This window comes from Lithobates pipiens, unplaced genomic scaffold (genome assembly GCF_037356315.1).
Source record: "Lithobates pipiens isolate NorthernLeopardFrog02 unplaced genomic scaffold, aLitPip1_a1.2 Scaffold_8, whole genome shotgun sequence".
NCBI lineage: Eukaryota > Metazoa > Chordata > Amphibia > Anura > Ranidae > Lithobates > Lithobates pipiens.
In genome coordinates, this window is record NW_027507903.1 from 10,484,673 (window position 1) to 10,498,221 (window position 13,549).

Consider the following 13,549-nt stretch of genomic DNA (forward strand, 5'->3'; position numbering starts at 1 on the left):
AATAAACAGTGGGTATAAAATTCTGTATATGGAGGTTTTATATTTATATTTATTTTTCTATTAGTTGTACTAGATGGACATGTGTTTTTTTTTTATGGCTGATATGTAACAATGTAACAAACATCTGTGATCACACAGTCACATTGAAAGTCTTTGCATGTAGCAGTACACTTCCATATGTAAGACATGAAATATTAATAACTTGTCTTTTCTTTATTTGTCCACTAGATGTCCTTCCAGATGTATTTTTTAGCAATTTGAAGCTGAGATCTCTCTCTACAGTATTGCTTCAATCCACTAGCTGGTAAGCAATGTATGTGTTCTGTCATTACTATGGCTATTTTCAGTCATATCATTGCTATTTTCTGCTGACATAAAAAAAAAAATAGTTGTTCTGACAAATAATGACCATTATAATTTAGTGAATTGAGCCCTATGTGTCTCAAATCAGGAATACAACACTTCACAGGTTACCTATCTTCTTCCATCTAATCTGCTAAACCAGCTGAGATTGAAGGATTAAAAAATAATCAGAATAAAAAATGAACGCAAAAGTAACCAGGTTTTACCATTAAGTCTACACTATATTGCCAAAAGTATTTTGACACCTGCCTTTACACGCTCATGAACTTTAATGGCATCCCAGTCTTAGTCCGTAGGGTTCAATATTGAGTTGGCCCACCCTTTGCAGCTATAACAGCTTCAACTCTTCTGGGAAGGCCGTCCACAAGGTTTAGGAGTGTGTCTATGGGAATGTTTGACCATTCTTCCAGAAGCGCATTTGTGAGGTCAGGCACTGATGTTGGATGAGAAGGCCTGGCTCACAGTCTCTGCTCTAATTCATCCCAAAGGTGTTCTATCGGGTTGAGATCAGGACTCTGTGCAGTCCATTCAAGTTCCTCCAGCTCAAACTCAGTGTACAGCTCAAGCTCGTGTACAGCTGAGGCAATCAATCACCTGTTATGTGCTGGGGGGTGGGTTTATTTCCCAGGATTGTCTGGTGTCGAGTTAGACTGTAAGAAACGGGTCATGTAGACATGTGCAGATTTTTTTTTTTTTTTTGGATTCGCTATTGTCAGAAACCATGAATCAGACTGAGATAAAAGGAGAAAAATGTTGGGACTTTATATGAGACCTTGGATATCCCGTACAAAGGTCTCCATCCCTAATCTATTAATGCACATGAGGGAAAAACTAGGGGTCATGGGGGACAAGGGGACTTTATATGAAATACAACACTCAGGGTAGGCTGAGACATTAATTATAGTATAAATGATGTTCTGAGGTGACAATAATGGGCATAAAGCAATAAATAATCGAATGTTTAATTGAAATCAGTAGGTAAGATATAAAATAAGAGATAATTAATACAAATACAATATATTAATACATAATTAATTAAATCAGTAATATAAGTAAATAAAATATGATTAGTATAATATCTCATAATATAATTTTATATCATACAATATATCATAATAAAAATAAATATAGTAACATAATAAATGATGTATCACATAGTTAAAATAAATAGCAGCAGAGGGCTAGGACCATAGGTGTTGCTCCCTCTCTTTCCTGTATCAACCAATTTTAAACTATTATTAACTTTTTGCATATAATTCATTGTAGATATTCCCAACCAGCTGCTCCTGATGAGTGGATATAAGTCCACGAAACGCGTCGAGCTTTTACCCTTGCTGCTACATCACAGTATCCATAGTTTATACCATGGGCTCTATTAAAAGGGCGGAGACATTGATTTTTTATTACAATATGTTCATCATGGTGGTGTCTATTTTGGGTGTACTGCTGCTATTTATTTTTACTATGTGATACATCATTTATTATGTTACTATATCTATTTTTATTATGATATATTGTATGATATAAAATTATATTATGAGATATTATACTAATAATATTTTATTTACTTATATTATTGATTTAATTAATTATGTATTAATATATTGTATTTGTATTAATTATCTCTTATTTTATATCTTACCTACTGATTTCAATTAAACATTTGATTATTTATTGCTTTATGCCCATTATTGTCACCTCAGAACATCATTTATACTATAATTAATGTCTCAGCCTACCCTGAGTGTTGTATTTCATATAAAGTCCCCTTGTCCCCCATGTCCCCTAGTTTTTCCCTCATGTGCATTAATGAATCAGACTGAGACAGAAGTACAATTAAAATACACTTGTTTATTAATACAAATAAAAAGGTAAATAGAAAAAGCGGAGTCAGAGCATAGCCAGAGTCCAGTAACCGGATTGAGTAGTCAGCCAGGCCAGAGTTCAATAACCAGATTGGGTAATCAGCCAGGCCAGAAGTCAGGGATCCAAGTAGAGCAACAGCAAGCAGGATAAGGAGTCAGAAGGGATGTCAGCAAGCCAGTTTTTAAACAGAACCACAGGAGATGGTTTCTTGTGATGCGACCAAGGCGAAGGCAGAGGTGAAGTGAGCTGGATGGCTTTAAGTAGGCGGATCAGACGAGCATGATCGGGAACAGCTGATAACTGTGGAGAGAGATGAGAGCTGGCAATTAGCCGACAGCTGAGCAGCCAGCCAAGAAAAGGAAGGGCTGAGCCAGCCCTGACAGCTATTTACATATTCATGTAGTTAAATTAATTTAATTTGTTTTTGGAATTCATTTCATCTATTCAAATTCGTATTGATTTAAATTTTTCGAATTGCATTCGAATTCGAATCTAATTCCACTCTAAATCCAATTCATTCTATTCGAAATTTGAATTTTGGTAGATGGTTATATGCTTTTAATTCCATTCTATTCTATTGCTTTTTCTATTCTAAAAAAAAGAAAAATTGGGGACATTGCCATCCTATGGGACTTTGAATGAAACAAAGGTTCAGTAAAATCCTATGTTTCCATCCCTGTAAAGATATATTCAGAGGAGCAATGAAGGTGGGACTTTACATGAAGTGCGTGAGTGCCATAAGATCAAATTTGGTGAACAATTGGGAAATTTTTTTATTAATTGGTTCATAAAATTAATCAATATAATTACAGTATACATTTACTATTATCCATTCTTTATTCAAGGATATTGAGTACAATCAAGTGAAAATGATAAATGTTTATACAGAGTAGTATGAACACAAGAAAATTTTCCACCGTACACCAAATTATATTCATAAAAAACCATAGATTTAAGGTAGTCCTTGCCCGACAAATGACTCAGATATCCAATTGAAAAGAATGTTGATAGAATATATATAAAAAAGTTGGTCATAATTGAAGATAAACACGACAGTTGATAGCTCTACGCGCTTCGTGGCTGAGGTACCGCTCGTCAGGAGCAAGCGCGTGTCTTCTCTAAAGATAAAAACATGAAAAATAGAGTAGAAATAGTCTGTTATTAGCAGACTAACAATAAAGGTGGGGCAATGAGAAAAGAACCCACCCGGAGTACCTTCTTACGTAAAATGGTGAAGCATGGCAGTAGCCGGATGTCGGTCACCGCCAGCCCCTTAGGGGCACCATCCCCGGGAGCCGAGGCAGACAAATCAGCAGAGGCAACCCACACGGCACCATCCGGCCAGCACAGACCCTCGAGGCAAATCTGCATGTAAAGTGAAAGGTTAAACAACCCTGAAAAAACAATAAGTGTCCTCAAGAAATGAACTGTAGTGATTGTGTGAAGAGGAGGCAGTGTGTGTGGATTAGAAGGGAGAAGTTGAATAGAAAAGTTTTTGATTTGAAGAGAGTGCAACCATGAATGAAATTCCCAAGAGTAAAAGCAACAAGATTGCTAAATATAAAGAAAAGAACCAAACACAACTATGGCACAATAAGTGCAGGTATAAGAGAATAAAAAGAGAAAAGAAGTGAAGAAAGGGAGATTTAAAATAGTGAGCAGCACCTGGTAAAGTGAGTGATCCTAAAAAGAAAGGAAAGTCAACGTCCAATTTAAAAGACGTCCGGTGTGTTGGGAGCCTCGAGAGCCGGCACAGCCGAAATTATGCCCTTATAGGCGCCCCCACAAAGACCGCTCTCCCCCCCCCCCCCGTGTGCGGCGTGACGTTGGTGGGCGGTCTTTGTGGGGGCGCCTATAAGGGCATCATTTCGGCTGTGCCGGCTCTCGAGGCTCCCAACACACCGGACGTCTTTTAAATTGGACGTTGACTTTCCTTTCTTTTTAGGATCACTCACTTTACCAGGTGCTGCTCACTATTTTAAATCTCCCTTTCTTCACTTCTTTTCTCTTTTTATTCTCTTATACCTGCACTTATTGTGCCATAGTTGTGTTTGGTTCTTTTCTTTATATTTAGCAATCTTGTTGCTTTTACTCTTGGGAATTTCATTCATGGTTGCACTCTCTTCAAATCAAAAACTTTTCTATTCAACTTCTCCCTTCTAATCCACACACACTGCCTCCTCTTCACACAATCACTACAGTTCATTTCTTGAGGACACTTATTGTTTTTTCAGGGTTGTTTAACCTTTCACTTTACATGCAGATTTGCCTCGAGGGTCTGTGCTGGCCGGATGGTGCCGTGTGGGTTGCCTCTGCTGATTTGTCCGCCTCGGCTCCCGGGGATGGTGCCCCTAAGGGGCTGGCGGTGACCGACATCCGGCTACTGCCATGCTTCACCATTTTACGTAAGAAGGTACTCCGGGTGGGTTCTTTTCTCATTGCCCCACCTTTATTGTTAGTCTGCTAATAACAGACTATTTCTACTCTATTTTTCATGTTTTTATCTTTAGAGAAGACACGCGCTTGCTCCTGACGAGCGGTACCTCAGCCACGAAACGCGTAGAGCTATCAACTGTCGTATTTATCTTCAATAATGACCAACTTTTTTATATATATTCTATCAACATTCTTTTCAATTGGATATCTGAGTCATTTGTCGGGCAAGCACTACCTTAAATCTATGGTTTTTTATGAATATAATTTGGTGTATAGTGGAAAATTTTCTTGTGTTTATACTACTCTGTATAAACGTTTATCATTTTCACTTGATTGTACTCAATATCCTTGAATATGGAATCGATAATAGTAAATGTATACTGTAATTATATTGATTAATTTTATGAACCAATTAATAAAAAATTTTCCCAATTGTTCACCAAATTTGATCTTATGGCACTCACGCACTTAATGTAAAGTCCCACCTTCATTGCTCCTCTGAATATAGCTTTTTCTATTCTATTCTTTTATTTTCTATTTTATTATTTTCTTTTATATTCTATTGTTTCCTATTATATTAAATCATTTTCTATTCTATCTGAATTTTAATTTATTCTATTCAAAATTCGAATTTCGGAAGATGTTTATAGTCTTTCTACTTTATTCGAATTTTGGAAACTGGTTATATTGTTAAATTCTTTCTATGGTTTGTTCTATTCTGTTCTATTATTTTCTATTCTATTATCTTATTTTATATTCTTTTCTTTTCTATTCGATTCAAATTAGAATTTTTTTCTATTCAAAATTTGAATGTCGGAAGATGGTTATAGTTTTTCTATTCTGTTCTATTTTTTATTCTATTCTATTTCTTCATTTTATATTGTATTTTATTCTGTTCTTTTATTTTATATTTTATTTTGTTCTGTGTTACTATATTCTTTTTATTTTCTGTTCCATTCTTTTATTTTTTTATTCTTTTTTTTTTCATTCTATTTTCTATTCTGTTCTGTTTTACTATTATATTATATTATAGTCACGTGTTTTTTCTATTCTATGAAATTGTTTTCTATTCTATTTGTTTATTTTCTATTCTATTTTATTCCGTTCTTTTATTTTCTATTTTATTTTGTTCTGTGTTACTCTATTCTTTTTATTTTCTGTTCCATCCTTTTTTTTTATAGTCTATTTTTGTCATTCTATTTTTTTTCAGTTTTTTTATTTTCTATTCTGTTCTGTTTTACTATTATATTATATTCAAATTTTTTTTCTATTCTATGATATTGTTTTCTATTCTATTTGTTTATTTTCTATTCTATTTTATTCCGTTCTTGTATTTTTGTCAGGGCTGGCTTAGCCCTTCCTTCTCTGGGCTGGCTGCTCAGCTGTCAGCTAATTGCCAGCTCCCATCTCTATCCACAGTTACCAGCTGTTCCTTATCCAGCTCGTCTGACCTGCCTACTTAAAGCTGTCCAGCTCACTTCACCTCTGCCTTCGCCTTGGTCACATCACAAGAAACCATCTCCTGCTGTTCTGTTCAAGACTTGATTGCTGACATCCCTTCTGGCTCCTTATCCTGCTTGCTGTTGCTCTACTTGGATCCCTGACTTCTGGCCTGGCTGATTACCCGATCTGGTTATTGAACTCTGGACTGGCTGACTACTCAATCCGGTTACTGAACTCTGGCTATGCTCTGACTCCGCTTTTTCTATTTACCTTTTTATTTAATAAACAAGTGTGATTTAATTATACTTCTGTCTCGGTCTGATTCATGGTATCTGACAATTTTCGATTTTATTTTGTTCTGTGTTACTCTATTCTTTTTATTTTCTGTTCCATCCTTTTTTTATATAGTGTATTTTTTTAATTCTATTTTTTTCTGTTTTTTTATTTTCTATTCTGTTCTGTTTTACTATTAAATTATATTCACATTTTTTTTCTATTCTATGATATTGTTTTCTATTCTATGCCTTTATTTTCTATTCTATTTTATTCTGTTCTTTTATTTTCTATTTTATTTTGTTCTGTGTTACTCTATTCTTTTTATTTTCTGATCCATCCTTTTTTTTTACAGTCTATTTTTTCTATTCCGTTTGTTTTACTATTATATTATATTCACTTATTTTTATCTTTCTATTGATATTATTTTCTATTCTATTAGTTTATTTTCTATTCTATTTTCTTTTCTTTGGAAATTCAAATTCGATTTGGGAACTCTACGAATTCGAATTTCGTCTGAAATTTTGATTCATTATTTCAAATTTGTTTAAATTCGTTACTATTATAATTCGGAAATTCGGATACATTGGAATTTCGAAACAATGAAAAATTTGTCTGAATTTCAATTCAGACCGAAATGAACCACACACGTCTAGCCGAAGGCAGAGGAAGGAGATAGCAGAGAGAAATTACACTTAGTGCTTAGGATTGAGGCAAGTACACACTATAGAGGGATTTGCTTTGTTTCATTTTTCATTTTTTTTTTGTTTTCTGATTATGAGATTCGGTGCCTCTTGTAATGGATAATGGCAAATCTTTTCACATAAGCTGAAAGCGCCGTCCTTTCATCAGAAGAATAGACAGAGGCCGATTCAGGGGATCAAACTGCAATGTGTGTCATCATAGCCGTGTATTGTCTGCACAGTCAGATTTTGTTTCAATCTCAAGGCCTAGAGCTTTAACCCCTTGCCTACCGGGCACTTTCACCCCCTTTCCTGCCCCAGGCCAATTTTCAGCTTTCAGCGCTGTCACACTTTGAATGACAAATGCGCGGCCATGCAACACTGTACCCAAATGACATTTTTTTTCATATATTATATATTTTTGAGACAGATAGAGCTTTCTTTTGGTGGTATTTAATCACCACTGGGGTTTTTATTTTGTTAGAAAAAAAACAAAAACGTCTGAAAAAAAAGTTTCTTAGTTTCTGCTATAAAATTTTGTAAGTAACAGATTTTTCTCCTTCACTGATGGGCACTGATGAGGCTGCACTCATGGGCAGTGATGAGGCTGCACAGATGGCCATGGATAAGGTGGCACTGATGGACACTAATGAGGCGGCACTGATGGCCACTGATAAGGCGGCACTGATGGACACTGATGAGGCGGCACTGATGGGTACTGATGAGGTGGCACTGATGAGGCGGCACTGATGGACACTGATGAGGCTGCACTGATGTCCACTGATAAGGCGGCACTGATGGGCACTGATGAGGCGGCACTGATGAGGCAACAAACAGCATCATGAAGGCCAAGGGACACACCAGACAGGTCAGGGATAAAGTTGTGGAGAAATATAAAGCAGGGTTAGGTTATAAAAAAAATCCCAACCTTTGAACATCTCACGAAGCTCTGTTCAATCCATCATCCGAAAAAAAAACCAGGGCACTGATTATCTGTGCAGATCTCCCCTGTGAAGAAATTCAACTGGTTTCTTAGTTTCTGCTATAAAATGTTGTAAATAAGTGACTTTTCTCCTTCACTGATGGGCGCTGATGAGGCTGCACTGATGTGCACTGATGAGGTGGCACTGATGGACACTGATAAGGCTGCACTGATGAGGCTGCACTGTTGGGCATTGATGAGGCAGCACTGATAGGCACTGATGAGGCTGCACTGATGGGCACTGATTGGCAGCACTAATGGGTGGCACTCATTAACAGGCACTGAAAGACAACACTGACTGGCATCACTGCTGGGCACTGTTGGGGCTCCACTGAAAATCAGGGCACTCTTTTCTTTTTCCGTTGTTCACTGTGATCAATTATCCTATAACCCTTATTCTTTGGGACTGGGGGTAATGGGCATAATTTTGCACATTATTATTGAAATTTTGTCTAATGTTTTTTATTTCATTGAATTTTATGTGGGTTTATAATTTAGCGCAGCTTACTCAATTTTTCACTGATTATCTGTGCAGATCTCCCCAGTGAAGAAATTCCACTGGTTTCTTAGTTTCTGCTATAAAATTTTGTAAATAAGTAATTTTTCTCCTTCACTGATCGGCGCTGATGAGGCTGCACTGATGGGCAATGATGAGGCTGCACTGATGGGCAATGATGAGGCTGCACTGATGGGCACTGATGAAGCTGCACTGATGGGCACTGATGAGGCTGCACTGATGAGCTCTGATGAGGCTGCACTGATGAGCTCTGATGAGGCTGCACTGATGTGCATGGATGAGGCGCATTGATGGGCACTGACGAGGCGACACTGATGGGCACTGACGAGGCGACACTGATGGGCACTGACGAGGCGACACTGATGGGCACCGATGAGGCAGCAACAAATAGCATCATGAAGGCCAAGGAACATACCAGACAGGTCAGGGATAAAGTTGTGGAGAAGTGTAAAGCAGGGTTAGGTTATAAAAAATATGCCAAGGTTTGAACATCTCACGGTGCTCTGTTCAATCCATCAGACACCTAAATATGGGGGTGGCAGCGGTGGCCATGGATAGATTCATGCTATGCTATGCATGAATTTATCCATTGGTCATAGAGAGGGTGGAACCTGTGCACCCTTTTGGATGCACTGCCACTGATAAACACATGCACATACATACATATGCATACATGCACACTCACATACATGCGCACACACATGTATACGCACACACATGTATACATACACATACATATATGAACACACACACACACACATGCATGCTCACACACGCACATACAAGCATGCTCACACACGCACATACAAGCATGCTCACACACACACACATACAAGCATGCTCACACACACACATGCACATACAAGCATGCTCACACACACACATGCACATACAAGCATGCTCACACACACACATGCACATACAAGCATGCTCACACACACACACACACACACACACAAGCATGCTCACACACACACATACAAGCATGCTCTCACACACACACACACACACACACACACACACACAGGGCCGGTGCTACCACTAGGCGAATTAGGCAATCGCCTAGGGCGCCTGGCTGCTGGTTTCTCTAATCCCTGTTCCCCACCAGTCTCCGTGTTATGTAAGTGTTCGGTGGAGGTGCGGTGCTGTATAATGCAGGGGATGCCGCCCGGCGCCCCTGCAGAATGTCAGATGTACTCAGGCAGGCGCTCCGTCCACCTGTAGTATCATTAGAGGCGCAGCGCAGCACTGGGGGACGTGTCCTGAGTCTGCCGACAGAATGAAAACAAACATTTCCCCTGCTGCTGCGCGCCACTATGGTTACACCAGTGACCTGTGTCTCTGGTCTCTTTCAGTCCTGCCAGCTCTGCCCATACATGATTCAGTCACTGAATTTCAGTGACTGAGATTTGTATCCGAGTCTAATCATGTGACCCCTGACCCCTGTGTCACTTGCAGAGGCCAGCTCTCCCTCCCGGTGTTCTATCACCTCTCCTATACAGCGGAAGGTGTCACTCACATGCAGACATGCTACAGCCGATCGGAGTAGTCAGTGCCTGGTCAGTGGTGATATCTGGAGGCTTGGAGGCGGGGTTTGTTCTGGACAGATTCATCGGAGGCAGTCTGCAGAGCAGAACCCAAGTGAGTGAACTTCAACTACACTGTATAGTGTGTATGTATGCATCTGTCCTCAGACTCCTCACATGTGTGATGTCATGATTGTCCCAGCACATGGCCTGAATGTAAGAGTCCCTCTCCTCCTCCTTTCCTAACACCTCTTCTCCCCCTTCTCTCCTCATCCTTTCCCCCCTCTCCACACACCTCCCCCCTCTCCTCCTCCCTCACACTCCTCATCCCTCTCCTCCTCCTGCTCTCCTAACACCTCTTCTCCCCTCCTCTCCTCATCCTTTCCCCCCTCTCCTCCTCCCTCACACTCCTCATCCCTCTCCTCCTCCCTCCCAATCCCCCCCTCTCCTCCTCCTCCTCCTCCCCCTCTCCTCTTCCTCTTCTAGCACCTCTCCTCCCCCACACTCCTCCTCCCTCCCAATCCTCCCTTCCAATCCTCCCCCTCTCCTCCTTCTCCCCTTCCCCTCTATTCCCCTTCCTCCTCTTCTCCTCCTACCCCCTCTCCTCCTGTCTTCCCCCACTTCTCCTCCCCTCTGCCCCCTCTCTTCCACCTCCTCCTCTTCTCTCCCCTCCTTCTCTCCCCTCCTCCTCTCCTAAAACCACTCAACTCCTCCTCCTCTTCCCTCCTCCTCCCCCACACTCCTCATCCCTCTCCTCCTCTCCCCACTCCTCCTCCATCTTCTCCTCCTCCCCCCTCTCTTCATCCTCCTCCCCCCTCTCCCGTTTCCTCCTCTTCCTCCCTCTCCTCCTCTCCTTCTCCTCCTCCCCCTATCCACCCTGCCCCTCTCCTCCTCCTCCTCCCTCTCCTGAGAGAGCAACCACCAGGGATACCCACCAGTTGTACCTACCCACAGAACAGCCATCTGCAGCCGCCAGCCATAGCCACTGTAGGGCAAAGGGGTGGGGTTGGAGGTCGAGCCAGGGGGCACCAAAATGAGGTTTCGCCTAGGGTGTCAAAATTCCTTGCACCAGCCCTGCACACACACACAAGCATGCTCACACACACACACAAGCATGCTCACACACACACGCACATACAAGCATGCTCACACACACACACACACACAAGCATGCTCACACACACACACACACACACACACACACACACACACACACACACACACACACACACACACACACACATACACACACACACACACACACACACACACACACACACACACACACACACACACACACACACACACATACACACACACACACATACACACACACACACACACACACACACACACACACACACACACATACAAGCATGCTCACACACACACATGCACATACAAGCATGCTCACACACACACATGCACATACAAGCATGCTAACACACACACACACACACACACACATACAAGCATGCTCACACACACACATACAAGCATGCTCACACACACACATACAAGCATGCTTACACACACAAGCATGCTCACACACACACACAAGCATGCTCACACACACACGCACATACAAGCATGCTCACACACACACACACACACAAGCATGCTCACACACACACACACACACACAAGCATGCTCACACACACACACACACAAGCATGCTCACACACACACACACAAGCATGCTCACACACACACATCCATGCATGCATGCTCACACACATACAAGCATGCTCACACACACACATACAAGCATGCTCACACACATGCACATACAAGCATGCTCACACACACGCACATACAAGTATGCTCACACACACACACACACACACACACACACACACACACACACACAAGCATGCTCACACACACACACACACACACACAAGCATGCTCACACGCACATACAAGCATGCTCACACACACACGCACATACAATCATGCTCACACACACACACACATACAAGCATGCTCAAACGCACATACAAGCATGTTCACACACGCACATACAAGCATGCTCACACACACACACACATACAAGCATGCTCAAACGCACATACAAGCATGTTCACACACACACATACAAGCATGCTCACACACACACACAAGCATGCTCACACACACACACACACACAAGCATGCACACACACACACAAGCATGCTCACACACACACATCCATGCATGCATGCTCACACACATACAAGCATGCTCACACACACGCACATACAAGCATGCTCACACACACGCACATACAAGCATGCTCACAAACATACAAGCATGCTCACACACACACACATACAAACACAAATACAGTAGATAGTCTTATTTAAAAAAAAACGGCAGAAATTTACCTTGGCTCTTCCTGCCGGGTACTGCACTCTAGGGGGAGACAAAGAGCACACACTGTGCTTTCACTTAGGCTAATGTGAGGAGCTCCCGCACAGAGCCGATTTCAGTTCGGCTGATGATCGGGGAGCTCCTCTCAGCCTCCCCTCCTATGGTAGAGTACAGGGGACCCGGTCGCCATAGCGATCTTGGCGACCCCTATAATTCCGCCACTGTTTGTGGCCTAAAAGCAAAACGCTATGTGTGGCGGAAAAATAACACTGCACATCACCCTGAACACACCATCCCCACTGTGAAACATGGTGGTGGCAGCATCCTGTTGTAGGGATGCTTTTCTTCAGCAGGGACAGGGAAGCTGGTCAGAGTTGATGAGAAGATGGATGGAGCCAAATACAGGACAATCTTAGAAGAAAACCTGTTAGAGTCTGCAAAAGACTTGGGCAGAAGTTTACCTTCCAGCAGGACAACGACCCTAAAAATACAACCAGAGCTACAATGGAATGGTTTCGATCAAAGCATATTCATGTGTTAGAATGGCCCAGTCACAGTCCAGACCTAAATCCAATTGAGAATCTGTGGCAAGACTTGAGAATTGCTGTTCACAGACGCTCTCCATCCAATCTGACAGAGCTTGAGATATTCTGCAGAGAACAATGGGCACAAATGTCCTCTCTAGATGTGCAAAGCTGGTAGAGACATCCTCAAAAAGACTTGCAGCTGTAATTGCAGCGAAAGGGGGTTCTACAAAGTATTGACTCCGGGGGGCGCCATACAAATGTACCCCCCCACACTTTTCACATATTTATTTGTAAAACAAATTGAAAACTATTTATCATTTTCCTTCCACTTCACAATTCTGTGCCACTTTGTGTTGGTCGATCACATAAAATCCCAATAAAATGCATTTAAGTTTTTGGTTGCAACATGACAAAATGTGGAAAATTTCAAGGGGTATACTTTTTCAAGGCACTGTATGTGTTGGAATTGCGCTGGGTTAATGTGCTAAGGTACCATTGACCATGAATGGCACTGCAACACACTAAGCATGTAACATGTGACATGTAACATGTGATATTGTATTGCAATTAATGCTCAAA

At 41.3% G+C, this 13,549-nt stretch overlaps 1 long non-coding RNA gene across 1 annotated transcript; it reads left to right on the forward strand.

Moving 5' to 3' along the window:
- The first annotated feature begins 227 nt into the window (after positions 1–227).
- Positions 228–6,413, forward strand: LOC143963577 (uncharacterized). Its single transcript, XR_013271003.1, has 2 exons — positions 228–304; positions 6,085–6,413. It is a non-coding gene; the product is annotated as an uncharacterized LOC143963577 (long non-coding RNA).
- Positions 6,414–13,549: the final 7,136 nt, after the last annotated feature.